This window comes from Lathamus discolor, chromosome 1, assembly GCF_037157495.1.
Source record: "Lathamus discolor isolate bLatDis1 chromosome 1, bLatDis1.hap1, whole genome shotgun sequence".
Taxonomy (NCBI): Eukaryota; Metazoa; Chordata; class Aves; order Psittaciformes; family Psittacidae; genus Lathamus; species Lathamus discolor.
The window spans coordinates 132,134,158-132,156,004 of NC_088884.1; positions in this window are offsets into that span (position 1 = coordinate 132,134,158).

The window sequence follows — 21,847 nt, forward strand, 5'->3', positions numbered from 1 at the left end:
ATCTTTTCTTTCCTTTTGTAATCAGCTAGGGAGTCAAGGAAGCAAGCTGTTCTATTAATGATTTCATAGTAATGTTTATCTGGTTTTAACAACATCCTAATTTGTAACCTAGTTGACAATTTTTTCCGTGTTTTCATATTGCATGTCTATTTTCAGATGAAGAGCCAGCCAAAGTGCTGCTAATTAATTATTATTATCGATTTTTCTCCCTCTTTGCTTTGTGTCTATTGCTTGAACCCAGTAGCAAATGTAAAGAACCAGAAACTCCATCATTTTAGTAGTTAAAGTGTATTTACATTCTAATGTTTGGGAATAAAATACATCAAGCCTGATATATTTAGGAGGAAAACAATAGTTCTTTTGACAGAGTTGACTGGGAAATGTGATTATTTCTTGATAATTCTTGAAGGACTATTTAGTTTTTCCTTTAACATGGAAATTTAAATGGAAATAAAATCCTTTTACATGCATGAGAAAACTTCAATATTTCACCAATATTTGTAGATTAGATTTTTTTTTTTTAATCACTTTTTCTTTCTTTGGAAAAAAGGAGGTTACTTTAAATCAGCAGATGTCTTTTTTATTCCAGTCTAAATTACCTGTTAATTCTATATCTGTAAAGGTATTACCTTAAGAAAAGTTGTCATAATCATATCCGTTCTATTCCCTCAGTTGCTGACGTAAGTGAAGAACCATATACAGTTTTTTGAGTACTCTGGTACTCAGAAAGAAAAAGGCCAGAGATGTAACACCTTTGTGAAAGGCTCCATTAGAGATGTTTAAGTTGTTTGTCAATTTAGTCTACTACCCAAATCCACGCTTTCATGACAGCATTATTAGAAAGTGTCTAATTTCAACATGTCTAGTGTGGGTATTTCTATGACACAAATTGAGGTTATTGCCTTTCAGGAGTATAATCTGTCCACCAGACACTTTTAATTGTGATTATCTTTAGGCAATATTAGAAGAGGTTGCCCATCTTTGTGAAATCTCTTTGGGACAGGTGGATGGCAATAAAGGAAAGCCTGAGGCACAGCTTTCTACAGTAGAATTGAAGAATTCCCAGAAAGCCATTTTTCACAAGTCAGCCTTTTCTGCCTTGTCCCAAGCTGGCAATAATCCTTCATCTTCCTTTTCACCCTAATTCTTCTTACAAAAATATATACATATATATGTATAAAATATTCCTTATACAGAAATGTCAATATTATATTTACAGTGAATATTTTGCTTCCAGGAAACCCTGGATTTAGACATGCTCAAGGGATGACTCTTTCTTCTGTAATCCCAATATGCATTTTTGAAGAGGGATAGCATTAAAACAGCACTAAATTCCACCCATGAAGAAGGGTAAATAGAAATATTTTTAAGACTTAAATTTGTGACATATCTTTGAGATATCAAAGAACTATTCCTTTCAGAAAATCAAATTTTTACTTTAGTAGCCATACGGGATGTTTATTCTATATTAACAATTCCATGTTTCTCCAATAATGCAACAGAAACCTACCGGTCTAAAATATATTTTTAAGATTATTATGAGAGATGAAAATTTCATAGTCTAGACTTACCACCATGGAAATTTTATGTGCATTTTAAATGTTTTGATAATTATTTGGAATAGTAATAGAATTTATCCTTCTGTTGAAAGGAATTGCTTCATATGTTTATTAAATATGAGCACAAAGGGAATCAATTGCCAAAATGAAGGGATATATCTGCTATTTAGAAAATAACTGTAAACAAAGAAGGACTTAAAAGGACTTCAAACTGATATATTTTTTCATTTGAGCTACAGAGTAGATATTTATTCTGTATAGAATTTGACTGACGCACATAAGAATTTAAAGCCTTTATTCCAGCCATAAAAGCATCAACATTTTAGTAATGCAATTTAATTCACCTATACAGGAAAATATAATTTAGATGATATCCTTGTAGGTGAAGTGTATTCCCTTATTCATTTCATCTTCTTTGTTTAGAAAAGATTTAATAAAAATCAGAGTCTTGGTAGAATAAACCAAATTATATTTCCCTGTTTATTATCTACATCTCTTGCTTGATACATTGCAGTTTTATTTAAGCCTGAAATTAGCTAGTCCACAGAAATCTTATCAGCTTCCAGGGCTGAAATTTCTTAATTTATAGTCTAAGATCCCTTTCATTAGAAATCTCTTCAGCTTTTCCACTACTGCCAACCCTGGCCTAGGAACTGAACTGTAATTTCTGGAGAGCTAAGCCTTTCAGTCTGTTCATAAACTGGTACCTAAAGCAGGAAAGGCCAGACCTACCAGCAACTGCTCTAGGAGACATTTGCAAGGGCTTGAAGTCACTCTATGAAAATGACCTGGCCAAAGGTGACCTAGACTAATGCCAGATAAAGGGGTAAAAGGTTCATTAGCTGGAAGGTTTGCTCTCAAATGACTTGTGAAGAGAATTACCTTGAAAACAAGTAAACAAACAGAACTAAAGAAAAAAATAAACAACAAAAATGCCTTTGACCTTGTTGATTAAAATTCAGACATTAAACAAAAAATAACAAAATGCTGTTTGCATTTATTTACTAAAGTGCATGTTTCTTAGTTACTCTTCAGATCCAAGGATTGGAAGATTGGATTTCTGTTGTTTTAATTCTGTTTCTCTCAGTATATCTTCAGCTTTGAGGGTATCATATAACTTATAAAGAAAACTGGAGGGTATTTGTGAAAATTATTTCCAAAAGACAAGTTTTAGCGTAAAAGAGAGTTCTGAAAATTAGTCCCCATTACAGATTAGATGATTAATTTATTATTTGAACCTGTGAAAATTACTTACCTATTTAGACTCTATATCTTTAAAATGAACTTAATAGTTTTAGATAGATAGATGAAACACTGTGAAGTCTAACATTCTCTTAGCACCACATTTTGGATATCCTTACTGTCTTATGGAGGAGACCTCAAGTGGAGTCTTCCCAAGCAGAAAATCCTTGTCCTTCCATATGGATTTTAATCAATGAGTCCATGAAAAAGTTTAACTGGGGATATCCTGTGAACCATTATGTGACTATGCTGGACAATTACAGCTTTATTTTTTCTATCTTTAGTGAATGTATATTTATAAAAATATTTATCTATGTATATATATATATATATGTGCTGTAGCCAAAATGGTGACCTATTGAATACCTAAAGTAGATGTACTTTAAGTAAAATAAAATTAGTATTTGTTTAGATTGAGCTTAGACATAAATACAATAAAATAAAACAATTAATGATAGCAATTAGCAACATTGTAATGGCACCAATAGCCATTGACTTATGTTAGTAATAGTCAAACCGCAAAGGGCCACAGACTGACCAAACAGGGTGCAGGAAGATGTGTGCTGGTAGTAAAATGTTCAAGAGAAGAGCTAAGTATGTAAAGCAGTCAGTAAAGATGCCAGTTAAAACCAAAATAACCCTGAAGAGCAGGCAAAATATGTTTCTGCTAAAATGAGGAAAATCCTATGAAATAGGTAATCCTATGAGTCAGGGTAAGTCCTGGCCCCAAAAATAGGCTGTAAAAAGCAGGAAAAAAAAAATAAAAGAGATCACTCTTTTCTTTTTGGGAAGGGGCAGAAGGGTATAAAACATCTGTGATGAGAGAGGAAAAATGGGGAATCAAAGAAGACGGACTTCTGGGGTTCCTGTTTCCCTCATTAAATCTTGTGAAGGACTACCTTGACCTCATAGACTAAAAACTCTGCAGGATTGTAGCCCTCAGTGCTAGCTATATGGCACAAGCTCTCTTGGAACTAATAGCTGGGTTCAAGACACAAGCAGTAAGTACTAGTTGTTTCATATAAGCGTAGATAATGACTGAAAACAATTGAGAACTAACCACATGGCAATGTGTTTTTTAATGAATATCAAATCTTGTCAGGAAGTTTTGAAGTTTGAAGCCGATCTGATCTTTCAGTTTTTCAAACATGCCCTCATCATAGCATTTTCTAATTGCATAACTGATCTATAGATCTACAAATATTTGTTTGCAGTGATATATTATTGAATAGATGGATATACAGGTGGAAAGGACCGCTTGGCTTGTCAAGTCCACTGTCAGGACGAAGTGAAGATGGCTCTTCCCTGGCAAATGGGTAGTCATGGGCAGCAGAGGGACCTCACCAGCCATAGCCAGTCCCATCTCATTATGATACAGAAAATGACACTGAAAAAGGATATGTGACAGGAAGACAGGAAGTCAAATGTCATGGTTTAAGCCTGCTACAGGTGAACCCAGGACAGGGGACAAGGTCATATACAATGCTTAAGGCCCCTTTTGTGTCAAGGAATGTGCATGACTAACTGTCCAGATCATGCTTGTCCTGGGTTTACCAGGAACCGTTTTGTTCTTCTTAGTAACTGGTGCAAGCTCTGTGTTTTGACTTCCAGCCTGGGCAGAGAGCTGATAACACCGATTGTTTTTAATTGTTGCTAAGTAATGTTTATTCTGGCCAAGGACTTTGTGAGTCTCATGCTCTGCCGGGGACCAGGGGAGGCCAGGAGGAAGCAGAGACAGGACACCTGACCCAAACTAGCCAAAGAGGTATTCCATACCACAGCACGTCATGCCCAGGGAGGTAACTGGGAGTTACCCGGAAGGGCACGGTCTCTCTTCGAGGAGGTCAAACTCATTCGGCGGTGGTACCGTATTCTCTTGTTATTTTCTCTTATCAATATTATCATTGGTGGTAGCAGTAGTGATTTGTGTTATACCTTAGTTACTGGGCTGTTCTTATCTCAACCTGTGGGAGTTACATTCTCTTGATTCTCCTCCCCATCCCTCCGAGAGTGGGGAAGGTTGGGGGGGGGGGTGAGTGGATGAGCTGTGTGGATCGGTTTAAACCACTACAATGTTAGGCATGAAATGTGCTACAAAAGAACGGAAAATATAAGTGAAACAGTCCCTTTGTGACGTGGGGAAAAAACACCTTTTTCGTGTCTTCAAACGTGGTAGGAGGCTTATTCAGTGTGTGTAAACTCTTGAATGGATCTAGCATTTCAAAGCCCTTCACTTGTACTAGGATGCTTGATTTTGAGAACAGGAATTTGAAATGTATCCAACTTTTTGTGGTTGTTGTTGTGCTTAAAGGTTTCAGAAATTAATAAAAGTTACTATGGTAATTGATGGCATGAGAGGTTGAACAAGCAGTTGTGGATGGATTTTTAGCAAAGAATGGCCACGTTCCCATGTCAGCAAGTGCCTACATGGAGTTCGACATGAACCAAGGATGAAGGAAGACGTGGGTAAGGCAGCAAGAATAACAGTACAAGCAAGATAAGAAGAAACTGGAATGTGCTAAGATACAAAATAGTGAACTGTTGGCAAGTTTCAAAGGTTACGTTCCCATGCTCTTATTTGACCAATTGTATATTAGTTGCTGTGTGCTACAAGAATATGTATCCTATCATAATACACCAAGTTATTGTAAGCAGATGCAGACTATAGTATAAAAAGGATAGATGCTTTGTAATAAAGGGCTTTTGTCTGATCACATTGATCTCTGACTGAGTCCATTTCTGAGGCAAGCAGTCTTTATAAACTTACAGTAGTCTAGATGCAAACATGACCTTGTACATTAGTGTATGTTTAAAGAAAACAGAATTTTAATTAAGGCACTGGAATTGTTCCTGTACTTTATTAAATGTTTTGAGAGTTCTCATTGAGATCTCAGTTCATGAGATCTCTCATTTATGAACTTATGATTTTGTTGCAAATATTATAATTTAGTTTACAATGCAATTATACACATTAATTAATCAAAATTATATGCAAAATTAATCAAAATTAAATTAATATATTTTTCAAAAAGCAGGCTCTGTAAACCTTTTTAGTAATATCTTTTTATGATAAGATGTGTATCTTAAGAGATTTTTTTGCTTTGAGCAAAAGCAACAGTTTAATTCTCTCTAGTTGTATAAAGCTAAAGCAAATAAATGTCCTAGATTATCAACATAAATTAGATAAACAAAGTACAAAACTATAAATGAATTTCTCCCTCAAGCTGTACAAAAACCCCATGATTATGACTCAGATAATTTTGGAAGGTAAGATGGTTTTCTTTGTGTGGGTGTTTTGTGATTAATTTGGATTTTGACATAAGAATTAACATTGCCCAAACATTGAGAAAATGCTCAATGGAATTGTTTTTTACTTTCTGAGTGTTATTGCTGACATATATAGGTTTAATTGAGAAGCTTCAAAAGTTTTTCAAAGTCATTGTTTGGGGCTACCTTTTCAGGAGAAAGCTTACTGAATCCTACTAACAGTTAGTGAATGTAGTATGTTATTGTAGACCTCAGCAAATCCAAAATTTTCAACAAATTTTCTCAAAAATTTTTCATTGCCTGATTTTTGTACCTCACATATATTTCATTAAAAAATAATCCAGAATATTGTAAAAGTCTGAATTATACTACTGTGTATTTTTGAAACAAAAAAAATTAAACTTAGAATATCATAGATGAATATGATTCAGATTTTCATTTCAAGTAGATATGCATTTCTATATATCTCAGTATATTGTTCCATACAACCTACTGTAGTTTGCACAGTGGTATGCAGTAAAACAGTATTAAGGTTCAAGATGAATCTGTCAGAATTTAGAAAACACTAGAATTAAGTCTGGTTGTTTTATCCTATTACTCCTGCTTGTCTACACCTTGTAGGTTTTAACTGTGTAAATGCATACTACCTCCCAAGGGTTCCCGTCTCATTAAGTGCCTGGAAGAAATTATTCTCATTTCTTTTTCTTTCCATATCTTTTCTCCCTTTCATCCTCACTGCCATCCTAGAGTTCACTTTCCTGCATACTACTCAAACTTTGAGCTGAATGTCAAATTATTCATTTCCTCATAGGCCTTTGATATTTTCATAATAGTTACTCAGTTTCTTATACATTGTAGTGATTGATTTTCTTAGTACTTCTTCACAGTTGATGCATATTTTTCTTCTTGATTCACACGTGGAAAATTAGAATCTTAGAGATATAAGGTAAACTTAGGAAAACATCAAATAATTTGGCATTTTGACAAACCAAGAAAATGATCTTTTCATACTGTTTTACTTATAAAACTTTATATAGGCAAAGGAGTCTTCATGAATCCCATTTGCAGTGGTGAGTATTTATTATTTTTGAAAGTATGGGTCTCAACCTATTTCTGAACTCAGGGATGTCTCCATAACTCTAAAGAAGGCAGCGAGTTCTGGCTTCATCTTGACTTCGTACAAGTCACACGCCTTCCTTTGTCTCCCTTCCAATGACCAAGTTGCTGTAGAAAGATGACCAGGAAAGATGCTATGGATTCTCTGGTCAGCTAAAGGAGCAGGATATAAAGGAATATTTCAGTTACAATCCATAGTCGCTGACACTTGTCTCAAGCAGAGACCTAGGACTTGCATGCATGGAGTGACAACTGTAGAGATAATTTTCCTTTTATGACCTGGGTCTGAAGCATAACTCTCCTTGCCACACCTCTTTCAGGAACAATTTTTAGTGCCAGCAGCCTGTTTAAATAAACCACTAGGATCCCCCCTTCTCTCACATGCTTTTTCCTGTTACGATTGATAATTTTTGTTTTGTTGTATTAAAGACAGAGCTCTAAGTTCTAATTCAGAGCTTTTGTTAGTCAATCACACTTCAGTCTTCTCTGAAAACGGTACTTTGCATATTTTACCTACTGTCACACAAAGTATTTCTCCAGCACAACAATCAGCTCCTTAAACCACAGCTTCTTTTTGAGAAGCTTGTCCTATTTACAACTGGGATAGACTGATAAAGACTTCAACTAACCTCCCTTGGTCAGGGTCTTGTGACAACTGTATCTATCTCTCAATTTCCAAGTAAGAAACAAGCTTTTTTTAAACTTTTTAAAATTCTTCACCCAGTCACAGTCCATTCTGCATACTGAATGTGGACAAGCTTTGCTTGCAAAAAGGTCAGTGTGTATGTATTAACTACAGTAACATAAAACCTATCAATCAGGAAAGCTGTTGGTAAATTTCTGCTTTAATTTTCAGTAAAACAAAAGGATTTCCTTAAATCTTGTCTCAGAGTTCACTCAAGGATTTCAGTTGAAAATTTTCAAGTAACTAACCTAAGGCAGGCATTTGGTAGAGATAATTTCATCTCCATACTTCTAGTAACTGAAAATGGAAAAAATGGAATCCTGTGTTCAGGAGGTCGGGGACAACTGTAAGCATAAGTATTCCTAGCCATGGTATGCTTGATATTTTACAAATATGCAACTTATGGGGAAAAAATATTTATTTCTTTTCTTTAATTGTTCTTCCTTCCTCTTAATAGATAAGTAAATAGGACACATTTAAGGTATTTTCTTTATATGGATCAATATTTTTTAATTGATATTTATCATTTTAGGTGAATTTTTCAGCTTACTTGAGCATCATAGAAATTATATGGTAAAAACCATGTATGAAAAATAGAGACCCAATGGAATTTAGCTTTCTGAGATACAAACTGATGAAGAAAATTCTGAATATGAACTGGAAATTAATCTCTGTTTTGCAGATACCTTTCTGGAAAAGCTACTCCATATATTATGAAGTTAAAAACCTCTCTATATTTCAAGTGTGACTAAAAAAACAAATCAAACTGAACACTCCCAATTTAATAAATTCTCATAGCAGAAGCTGTTTGACAGATTATTTAAATTTACATCTCTAGAAAAGAATAAAATATTGGATTGTTACCCGAGAAAAAGATTATTTAACAAAGACTTGCGTCATCTGATATTTACCAGAGAATACTTGAAGTGGGTATTATTTTCTTTTGGAAACTAGTCAGAGCAAATGCTTACTGCTTGAAATTCTTGTAGGAAAGATAAAAACAAGCCAGGAATGATCTTTTTTTTTTTTTCATGTAACATACAAATATATGCCTGCTCTTGCTGAGAAGCATATGTCAAAAAGTATGGTTTCATCAGCTGAAAGTCTTCTGACTCTATTGCCTAGCCATATAGAGTGTAAAAAACTCTTGCTTGAAGACAGTGAAGGCATTCGAGACTAGCAGGTACAACGGAGATAACAGTGGTTGCGCGATTTGGACATTCTGCACTGACATCAGTCAGGACTCAAATTTGAAAACATTCAGAATAAGAAGAGATAGGTTTTATAATTTAATTCACTGGCAGAAGACAAAGACTGAAGTTCATTGAAGTCCAGCTTAAGATCTGCAGAGAAAAAACTCACAGCAGTTAATCCCAAAGGAGTGCTTAGAGATACCTCAATGTATTACTAACCATATATAAACATGGTCATAGAATCATAGAAGAGTTAGGATTGGAAAGGACCTCAAGATCATCTAGTTCCAACCCCCCTGCCATGGGTAGGGACACCTCACACTAAACCATCTCACCAAAGGCTCTGTCCAACCTGGCCTTGAACACCACCAGGGATGGAGCATTCACAACTTCCCTGGGCAACCCATTCCAGTGCCTCACCAACCTCACAATAAAGAACTTCTTCCTTATATTCAATCTAAACTTCCCCTTTTGAGCTTGAACCCGTTACTGTGCGCAGGTTTGTCATAGCTGTGAGCAGAGGCAAGAGCCCTTGGACAGAACTTGTGCTCATTTGATTGAAATAAGGAGAGCTTGGGCCTTATAACCAGAGCGTCTGGGGAGACATATTAAGGAAGTAAGATTGTTGATGCTGTATAGTTAAGATGTTGAAAGTTGTGGTTGGCAAGCAATGTTTAGCAAGTCGACATTGTTGACTTTTGAATGTTAGAAGGTTAGCCAATGGAATTGTTGTTGCAAGGCTTGTGATGTAAGTTAGCCTTTGAATGTCAACCAATGGAACTGCTGTATCTAAAGATATGACGCAAGCTGGAAGAACGAGATCGTTACATAACCCAGTGTATGCGCAATGATCTTTGGCAATTGCTGATCACATTGATCGTTTCTGCGTTGTCCATGACTCCCGCGTCAGCACGTTACCCCTTGTCCTGCCACTACAGTCCCTAATGAAGAGTCCCTCCCCAGCACCCTTATAGGTCCCCTTCAGATACTGGAAGGCTGCTATGAGGTCTCCACACAGCCTTCTCTTCTCCAGGATGAACAGCCCCAACTTTCTCAGCCTATCTTCATATGGGAGGTGCTCCAGTCCCCTGATCATCCTTGTGGCCCTCCTCTGGACTTGTTCCAACAGTTCCATGTCCTTTTTATGTTGAGGACACCAGAACTGCACACAATACTCCAGGTGAGGTCTCACAAGAGCAGAGTAGAGGGGCAGGATCACCTCCTTCGACCTTCTGGTCACGCTCCTTTTGATGCAGCCCAGGATATGGTTGGTTTTCTGGGCAGTGAGCGCACACTGCTGGCTCATGTTCATTTTCTCCTCAGCCAACACCCCCAAGTCCTTCTCAGCAGGTCTGCTTTGAATCTCTTCTCTGCCCAATCTGTAGCTGTGCCTGGGATTGCTCCCAGGTCATAGCATAATGAACTTCAGGCAATTTTTCTAATCCTATTTTGGCTAACACCTTGACTTTTTGTAGACCATACTCAACAACGATTTCTTTTTTTTTATAACTAATTATTATTTGACACAAAAGTAGGTGCTAGACTTACATGTAAAGATGCATACTATTATGGAGCATATTCAAAGTCTAAGCTCACATGCCCCCTGTACACGTTCATGTGCACTCTTCATCTGAGAAAGTTGCATCCAAAATGATAGCAGCTTTCCAGGCAGATTACAGCAGTGTCACTAGAGCAGCTGCAGTCTAAGTAAGCTTAAGAATGGGTGAAAAGCAGTGACAGACCAAAACCTTTGAAGGTCAGAGGTATATTTCAAAGGGAACTATGAGGCTGGAAAAATTTCAGTATGTTTATAAGTGCAGGCTGAATATGTTCAGACAGGGTTTGAAAAATAGCTGTCATATGACTTGTCTCATTCATTATGCAGCTTATAAATTCTGCCACAGACTAACTCTGATTTCTACAAGTTCTCTTAGCAATACTGGTTCAATAGTAGACCCATTCATTTCTGTGGACTGAAGTAGGGAGCTTAGAAAAGTAAATTCTATGCTCATGTCCTTTCCATAGACAGTAAAACTGCTGTATACTATAATGGCATATCAACTTACTATGTTCTGTACTTTGCTCTTCTCTAGGAAGGTGGGATCTTGATAAGATAATTCATTGTGTTTGTGGCAAAGTCCGAAGGCATTTTAGGTTGTCTTAATGACGATGAAAGTGACGTGACGGTGAAAGTACAGGTGAGTTGTTTAAAGATGTACAGCTAATGTAATTTATTGGACTGGTTTGCACTTTCTCCTCACTTTTAGAATCATAGAATAGTTAGGGTTGGAAAGGACCTCAAGATCATCTAGTTCCAACACCCCTGCCATGGACAGGGACACCTCACACTAAACCATCCCACCCAAGGCTTCATCCAACCTGGCCTTGAACACTGCCAGGGATGGAGCACTCACAACCTCCCTGGGCAACCAATTCCAGTGCCTCACCACCCTAACACAAAAGAATTTCCTCCTTATATCCAATCTAAACTTCCCCTGTTTAAGTTTTAACCCATTACGCCTTGTCCTGTCACTACTTTTCTATCACTTCTCTGAGGCCTTGGACTTGTGAACTGTTGAAAATGTTTAAAATCTGTTTTGGGAAGTGGGACCAAAGACTGCACAAGCTTAACCATTAATGAAATAGGTTTATGAATGGTATAAATGAAAAAACGCACAAAAGTAATTTGTGCAAGCATTAGTTTATATCCATACCTACATCTGCAGAATAATTTCATTTTGTCATCTATTTCCTGTGTGGTACAACAAACATTTCTATGCTTGGGAAAAACTGAAAATTCTTCAGTACAAATATTTCATTAAATTAACCTCACATTTTAAAATCATTCAGAACAAAGTGCCGCCATTATCTAGCTTACCTTGAATCTGTGACACTTCTGTCGCTCAAAGGAATATCAAAATCAGTAACAGTATGAAGGCAGCAGTTGTTCTGACAGCTGAAGCATGAACTGAATCTGTCTAGCAAAATTAGCTTAATATGGTCAAATTGCTTTTGATTTTTAACTGTATATGGGCAACAGCAAGATGTAGTATGTATGACTTTCATATCAATTAAGAAATGCATACTAGAATTAGATAACAATTTGCTATGGTCATTACTAACAATAGGAAAAAATAACTCTCTAATAGCAGCTTTTTGGGGTTTTTTTTTGGTTTTGTATCAAAGCCCTTCACAGTTTCCGTTTTTCCTCCCACTATTGTAATTAAATTTCTGTATGGAATTTGATTCCTCAGTGATGTATGGGGAAAAAAATCCTCCTGCGTTCTGTTTCTGCTTATGGCACTATGGTAGTTTCAAATTTTAGATTTGTTAGAAACCCTCACAGTTGCTAAGGGAATGAGTAATTTTAACTTGTTTAGCAAGTAAAGTGCCACAGATCCACCTTGGATGGAGCAAGTAAGTAGCCAAAAACCTTAAGAAACCAGAATGAAATTTTTCCAGCTAAATTCACTCTCTTAAAAAAAATGTGGAACTGTAAAAATGGGTTTTCCTTGAAAATATATGTTGCTTTCACTGTCTTTGAAATGTGTATTATACAACATGATTCTCTCACTAGTTTCCTATGTTTTTTACTTCTCTGTTTTTGATGGCGCTTTTTTTTTTTTTTTTTTTTTTTGTGGGTTTTTTTTTCTGGTTGGTTTGGGGTTTTTTTTATTTCATTTTTTGGTTTTTGATTTTTTTGAGGAAAGATAGATCATTGATAACTTTCAAAATAAGAGAAGATGGACCTGCTCAAGCAGGTCCATGTCTTTCTTATACTGAGGACTTCAAAGCTGGGAGCAGTATTCCAGACAGGGGCTCGTCAGAGTGGAGTAGAGGAGCAGAATCATCTTCCTTGACCATGATTCTTTTAATGCAGTCCAGGATACGGTTGGCTTTCTGGGCTGTGAGTGCATGTTGCTGGCTCAAGTACAGTTTTTCAGCCACCAGTACTCCCAAGTCCTTCTCCACAGGGCTGCTCTTAATCCCTTCTTTCCCCAGCCTGTATTGATACCAGGGGTTGCTCTGACCCAGGTGCAGGACCTTGCACTTGGTTTTGTTGAACCTCCCTAGGTGAACATGGACCAACTTCTCGAGCTTGTGAAAGTCCCTCTGGATGGCATTCCATCCCTCAGGTGTGTCAACTGCTCCACTCACCTTGGTGTTACCTGCAAATCTGCTGGGGGTGCACTCTATCCCATTGTTTATGTCATTGATGAAGATACTGAACAATACTGGTCCCAGTATGGACCACTGAAGGACATCACTCACCACTGATCTCCATCAGACATTAAGTCACTGACCCCTATCCTCTGGTTGCAACCATCCAGCTAACTCTTTATATACTGAACAATACATCCTTTAAATCCATATCTCTCCAATTTAGAGATAAGAATGTTGTGAGGGACCATGTAAAATGCCTTAGAGAATTCCAGACAGATGACATCCATAGTTTTTCTGTGTCCACTGATGTCACTCCATCATAGAAGGCCACTAGGTTGATCAGGCAGGAATTTCCCTTGCTGGAGCCAGTAGTAAATATATTTATTTTCAATCAGTGAATGAAGGGCATATACTGAATGTTTTAACTTGATAATTTGATTTAGCGTGGAATGTGCCCTGCAAAGCATCAGTCTGTGTCTTCTTATTTCTATTTTGACTAGCTGTTACTAAAAATTAAATATAGTAAAGGGGAAAGTACTTTAAATCAAGTGCCATTTGACATGACTTGTGAACTGCTTCTGTCTTTCAAACTTCATGCAAATGCTCACATTAAATCATCTAGAAGTTGCCTGACCTTAATTCTGGAGAGCTTGGTGATCTTACAGGTGATTATTTGAAGCTACATAGATATTCACCATTAACAAATGACATGCAAATTACAATTTAGCATTTGGTGGGTATCAGTGATGCATACTTGATGTGATGCTGGATTCCAAAACATGACAAAATACAGTAGTCAAGCCCCAGGTGGTCATAGTGTAGCTATATCCACTTTAGATCTACTGGATTCTAGTAGATTTTATACGTAACTGCTATTGCCTCCTTAGAAGCTGAGCAAATACTCAGGCAGTTAGGTTTTATTAATATTCATGGTACCATAATCACAGTGTTACCAACATATGAGCTGACTCATTTACTGGCAGTACGTCTATTTACTCTGTATTGTGTGGTGTAGGCTCTCTCAAAGAACAAACACCACAGGCTCTGTCTACATGGCACTACTGCTACTCTGTCTACAATATCCTCCATCAAGTCTCCAAGTGTATTTTCTGGCCATGATTTTCAATCAGAGGATGAAAGTCTCTGTCTCCTTGCAAGCATTATCTTATGTGAACTAGCAACGGGAAATGATAATGGATTGAAATCCATCATGACAGGGCTGAAAGTTCAGCAATTTATTTTATCAATATTTCCTTTCGAGCACTATCTTCAGCTTTACTCAGGAGTACAGTAGACAGGTTCTGCTTTTTCCAGATTTGATTTTGTTTCACACAGACCAAGAGGTAATTATTTCTCCTTCTAAAAGTGAAGACCTATCAGAGTGAAAATAGTATATACTGGAGTAATCCCATGACATAGCTGTTGACATCCTAACACTTCATTTACATTTTGCAAGTCAGTGAGTATTCTTTCTAACTACTCCAGATAAAGAACATCTTGTGTCTGAGAGCTATGATAGCAGAAAAACATGTTTCTTCAGAAGTGTACTGTTTCAGAAAGAAAACTTAAATGGGAAAAATGTATAGTCATGAGCGTCACAGAGAAAACGAAACTGCAGTGAAAGTGACTGCAGGCTTTAGGGTCAGCAACCTTAGAATAGAAAATGTCACTGTTTCCTTCAATTTTGAATATTTATTATTCTCAAATTGTTCTTTTTTTCATAGCAAAAGAGTATAATGATGGATGCTGTTGGTGAAAATGACATTCTAATTGATTATGTCATTTAAGCTGTGCTTATTAGATATAAAAAACTGACAGTAACCAATACAAACATTAGATGTTCATTACTGTAAACTGCCAAGATGATACGAAAATTTGTGGATCAGTTGTTAGAATCTGCATCTTTGGATATTTGCTTAATTAGAACTACTTTATTACATAGCCAGCCCTCTGCTACTTTTGAGTAAAGGATATGTTATTCTTATGTGTTTTCATTTATATTGTCCCTTTAGTTTTCTTCCACTAAGATGGTAAGAAGTGGTTCAAGAAGGGAAGGAGGTTGTCATTCCTGAAAGAACTCTCTTCACTCCAATCAATTTAGGTCTGCTTGTATAAAGAATGTTTATACCCTGGCTTTCTACCTAGAACCTTTTCTCCCACTGCCTTACCTGCTACAGAAGTAATTTGCCAAGAGTACACCTACTGATAGGAGTAGATGTGTATAGCAGAACATAAAATCAGTACTGAGGAAGTTAACATTGTTAGCTCAGATTAACATAGGTTAACATAGTTAACATAGATTTCTTGAGAAATCAGGGCACGTTCTTTTCTACCTCTTTCTTTCTTGTCCAAAGAAAGCAAGAATCTTGCTCATATGCAAAGAATATACATGTGGCTGAGAAAGAGTTACTTATGGTAGATGAGTTGAGATAGATCTTTCTATTATATCTCTCCTGGGCACCTACGGAATGAAAGTAAAGTTTTTCTTTTCCTATGACAAAAGACAAAAATATCACATCCTGGACAAAACTCACTGCTTATGTAGGGTTTATTTTGGAATTATTCATATGCGAATAGATGTTAAGGAGTTAAAATGTAATTGCAGAAAATACTGAGTAAAGTAGAAACACAACCTAATATTTAATCTTTACTCACTTGATATGAATTCTGTAAATGGTGCTAAAATACAAGAAGTTATAAGGTTGTGTGTGCCGGCTAAGTTTTGCAATCTTTAACAATGTAAGTGAATTGTTCACATTTTCCATGACTTCTCTTTCATTGGCATATTATTTCTGTCTTCACATAGAGAAAGGCAAAACTGCAGTCCATGGGAGAAATCAAAGTGTATAAAAGCATTTGTTGAAGCAGCTCTCTTTATATGCTTTGCATAAAGTTTAGCAGTTTAAGATATAGCAACAATATGCCTTATTTTACATAATTTTCTTATTAATTTTGAACTTTATCTCCAGATAAAGATTATTATAGCATCACTAGCATCAATATCTCCTACAAGTCAAACTACTTATATAGGTTAGGTGCTATTTAAAGGTTAAGGCCTTCATTGTGTTACCCTCTGCTTTCTTCTAACTGACACAAATAATGGCTTCTGAAAGGAGAGGGAAAATAGGTTAACAATAACCTCCCAGGCAGGAATCCTAATGAGATTCAAACTTGTCCTTTTCTCATCTTCATTTCCTTTCCTGGCAGGTTTGATTGCTTATACGTTATATGTCTTTCATGAAATGTTTCTTTGGAAATTATGATTTAAAGGGCATAACAAAAAAAAAAGAGGAGAGGAAAACCTTAATTAAAATATCTGGAGTTGTGTTGCATTTGTTTTTTATACACGTCAAGACTGATCTCTTCATGTGACTATCCTGCATATTTTTTCATCTTTCTGCATTGTTTCAAGGCTGTTAGCTTGTAATTCAGAAAACACAACTAGTTTTCCTCAGCTGTGAAAAATGTCATTCTTTCTTACTGTCTGAGTTTCCTGTTACACCTTTGTAACTGATCAAGTTCACTGAATGACCTTGTATATATATATATACCTTGTATATATTTTTTTCCTCCTCAGTTTCATTGTGTTGATTATACAATATTCCATTGCCTATTCATACTGTATAGTGGGAACTTCAACAGCCAACTTTAAATTTGTAACCAAAAGGAAGACTCTTTTCAAGTCCTTGTTCTTAGCTTTTGTAGTGAATAATCTAAAGTAAATGATACTAAGGGAAATTATTTCTATTCCTAAAGCAGTTGTTATTTATTGCTGTCACTTTTTTTTTTTTTTTTATGGAAATGTTCTCAAAAGTCATTTTAATGGTTAGTGGTAATCTTCGCTGTCCTGGGTTCAACTGGGAGAGGGGAGGGAAAAGGAGAAAGTGAGAAAGCATCTGTGTGGTTCTGAGTTATCAGCTGGGCTTAAACCATGGCATTCACATACTTGCTGGTTCTGACCAGCATAGGCTGGAGTGGTAATAATATTATGCCTCACACAAAGGGAAGTTAGATGATATGACAGGTGGTCTTTAAAAAAAAGTGACTATTAAGCCAAAAATATGCACTTATACTTCATATTTTTCAGAATGGAGATAGAATTTCACAAATGCAGTAAAGAGTACTATACTGCTTACACTGCTGGATTTCCATTGGATTGCTTTCACATTCAGAAAGATTAAATATATCATGTGAAAAGTTCAGATCCCAGACGCATGACATTTGGTTTCATAAAACAGTGAGGAACTTAACAGAAGCTCTTAGCTCTTCTTTGTAGGGGATGGCACAAGGAAAACATGCTAATGATAAAAGAGATGACACAGTGATTGCAATGGAAAAATTAAACATATATTTAATGTGCAATAAGCAATTATATTTTGTCTAACCATCTTGTAATCATAGAATCATAGAATAGTCAGGTTTGGAAAGGACCTCAGGATCTAGTTCCAACCCCCCTGCCATGGACAGGGACACCTCACACTAAACCATCTCAGCCAAGGCTCTGTCCAACCTGGCTTGTCCTATCACTACAATCCCTAATGAAGAGTCCCTCCCCAGCATCCCTATAGGTCCCCTTCTGACACTGGAAGGCTGCTATGAGGTCTCCACGCAGCCTTCTCTTCTCCAGGCTGAACAGCTCCAACTTTCTCAGCCAGTCTTCATACAGGAGGTGCTCCAGTCCCCTGAGCATCCTCGTGGCCCTCCTCTGGACTTATCCCAACAGTTCCAAGTCCTTTTATATTGAGGACACCAGAACTGCACACAATACTCCAGGTGAGGTCTCACAAGAGCAGAGTAGAGGGGCAGGATCACCTCCTTCAACCTGATGGCCACGCTCCTTTTGATGCAGCCCAGGATACGCTTGGTTTTCTGGGCTGCGAGCACACACTGCCAGCTCATGTTCATTTTCTCATCAACCAACACCCCCAAGTCCTTCTCTGCAGGGCCGCTCTGAATCTCTTCTTTGCCCAACCTGTAGCTGTGCCTGGGATTGCTCTGACCCAGGTGTAGGACCTTGCACTTGTCATGGTTAAACTTCATGAGGTTGGCATCAGCCCACCTTACAAGCGTGTCAAGGTCCTTCTGGATGGCATCCCTTCCCTCCAGCGTACCAACCGGACCACACAGCTTGGTGTAATCGGCAAACTTGCTGAGGGCGCACTCAATCCCACTGTTTACGTCACTGACAAAGATGTTAAACAAGACTGCTCCTAACACTTATCCCTGAGGGACACCACTCATTACTGGTTTCCAGATGGACATTGGGCCATGGACCACACCTCTTTGCACGTGGCCATCCAGCCAGTTCTTTATCCACCGAGTGGTCCATGCATCAAATTGATGTCTCTCCAATTTAGAGAGAAGGATGTCATGCGGGACAGTGTCGAACGCTTTGCATAAGTCCAGGTAGATGATGTCCACTGCTCTATGCCTGTCCATCAGTTCCATAGCCCCATCATAGAAGGCCACCAAATTGGTTAGGTAGGATTTCCCCTTAGTGAAGCCATGCTGGCTGTCACCAAGCACCTTGCTGTTTTTCATGTGCCTTAGCATGTCTTCCAGGAGAATGTGCTCCAAGATTTTGCCAGGCACAGAGGTGAGACTGACTGGTCTGTAATTCCCCGGGTCTTCCATTTTCCGCTTCTTGTAAACGGGGGTTATATTTCCCTTTTTCCAGTCACCGGGAACTGCATCTGACTGCCATGATTTTTCAAATATGATGGCCAGTGGCTTAGCAACTTCATTCGACAGCTCCTTTATGACCCGCGGATGGATTCCATCAGGTCCCATGGACTTGTGCGCGTTCAGATTTTTAAGATGGTCTCGAGCCATCCTTAACATCCCTAGCCAAGTTTAATTCTAACTGGGCCTTAGTTTTCCTAACCTGGTCCTTATCTTCCTGAACAACATCCCTATATTCTTCCCAGTCCTCCTGTCCTTGCTTCCACCTTTTATAAGCCTCTTTTTTCCTTTGAGTTTTCCTCAGCAGCTCCTTATCCATCCAAGGAGGTCTCCTGGCCCTCCTGCTGCACTTCCTTCTAGTTGGGATGCAGCACTCCTGAGCTTGTAGCAGGTGATCCTTGAATAACAACCAAGAGTCTTGGGCCCCCCTGCCCTCTAGGGCTGTATCCCATGGAACCTTACTAAGCAGGTTCCTGAAGAGGTCAAAGTCTGCTCTCTAGAAGTCCAGGGAAGTGAGCTTGCTACATGCTCTTCTTACTCTCCTGAGGATCTTGAACTTGTAATTTCTGAAAGCATATTCTCAAGTTTTTAATTTCACTTCCCATGTGTGACAAAGCAACCTGTGAAAAACAGCTATGGCTGCAAATTGATCATATGACTTTTGGATGACCAGAAATGTGCTATTGATTCTCCATCTGCTTTATGCTCTTTTCTGTCCTAAAGTCTGGCTCTATGAGTGACCTCAAGAGCAGCAGCAGTAGCCGCAGCCTTATAAGAGTTTGGCTTCAGGGTTGGTTTTTTTACTTAAGGCTTTTCCCAACAACTATTAATACTGGTGCATTAGCTTTTAGGATTGTTATCCACATATAGTTTACAAGAAGTTTTGCTGCAAGCAGGCAGACTGTAAAAGACTTGGATAAAAATCCTGGAGTCTTCTAAATACAAGCCTAACCCCGCACAAGTATGACCTTACTAAGCCATTTCTGTTTGAGATTTTATTTTTCTATTCTACTCCACCATTAATAATCAAAATTGTTGCACAGGTCCCTTGCTCTTTTGCCTACAAAAACACAATGATGAGATTGTCAAAGGAAGAAGCAATCTGATGTACCCTACCAAAATATAAGCTGAATATGTGATCATACCCTTTGCTTGTGACTCCAATAGATAAGGAGAGAGAGAGAGAGAGAGGAAAATCCACCCAAATTGCTCTTTCAAGTCTCTTTATACTGAGGCTCAAGAGGGCAGTGTTTCATAAACTCTAACCTGTCTCCCATTTACCGTTACAACCAAGCCAGGACTGGCATTAATCCAGCATCAGACTCGCACCCAAAAGATCAGTGTTACATGCAAATAGCTCTGCAAATGGCAGAGAATTCAAGTTATAGTAATAAGAAAGGCTTCAAGCCAGTAAATTAATCTATTCCAAAACTTGGAGAATTTTCTTAAAGACTGATGACGTTAGAAAGAAATAAGAGCAATAGTGAAAAATTTGATGAATCATTGGCTTCAAAGCCAAAAATAAGTATTGTTAATTTTCTGTTGATTAGAGAATATGAAAGGCTACACTAAGCAAGACAATAAAGCCATCCAAAGAAAAAAGATATAAATATGCACCTTACAGAAGACAGAAGAAAAAATGTGTGTATGTGTGTGTATATGTGTGTGTATGTATACGTGTGCATGTATATGTGTTCATATACATGTATGCTTGAATGTATACAGAAAGAAACAGAGTGAGATACATGAAAGTACTGAAAAACATACAAGCATTAAAAAGTAATTTTGCTGCGAATCTGTGCATCCAATTTAAGGCTGTTAGTTCCCTAAAAGGGAAGGATTAAAGTCAGCCACTTTTGAGCTTGAAATACATCACCAATTACTTACAGTAGGAAAACAAAAATAAAAATTCTTGGAAGTCATAATGAATCCAACCCTGAACCCTGGATATTTGTGGGCCTAAGTTTGGAGCCAAAACTTTCATATGTATATTAGCAGGCAGACATCCAGCTCCTGCTTATAGGAGAACTAAAGCTTCTGCTCAACACTCATTTTAATTAATGTTTTACTGAGTCATTTTCTGACCATGAAATAAGCAGCAACTATCTCAATGTGTCCTAAAACCATGGATTTCCTCTGCACAAAAATAGATATTGGTGAACCTGTTTCACCAGTCTATTTAACACCAGAAAAGGAGCTTATGTATTACCCTTGGAGTGTTTTTTTTCAATGGATGTGTATTTTTTGATAAACCATTAGCCTTTTTGTTTTGTCATAGATAGATTCACCAATTAGGATGCAATATATTTCCTAAAACAAGAATCAGCATCTTCAGCAATGTCTTAATAATCAACTACTTTGGATTATTATTTATTATAGGTTAAAAAATTATTTTTTATGGTTCAATAAATCTAGCAGTGGATTCTTCCTGTGCTGGCCAGGTCTCTTTGCTCCAGCAACAGCTGGAGGCTAAGTAATATTTGCCTGTAAGTGACATGAATTGTTTCCCAGCAAACTGTGCACCGTGTGTGACAAGTTCCTATATTTTCTCACTATGCAGAAATGTAGTCTTAAGGCTATTTATGACACTTGAGATAGAAAGGTCAGATAAGTGTTCAATTTCTAAGTATCTGGAAAAGCTGCAAAGGGCATCCAAGTGCTTCTATCTCTGCAACCTACAGCTGTCAGCCTCTGTTTCTTTCCAATTTCCAAAAGAATTCCTCTGAACAAACAAGCAAAACTTCTTCACTAACTTATGAATTTGTTATAAACACTTTGATATCTTTCATTCTCCCAGACTATGAAGCAGGAATTTTTTTCTGTCCTGAATTACTGTCATTGTACAAGTCTTGTGAATGTTCTCCCTCTGTGAACAGACCGCCTCTGCAAAACAATGTATTTGTGGACTGAGCAAGGCTACTTCCAACGAGAAAGAAAAA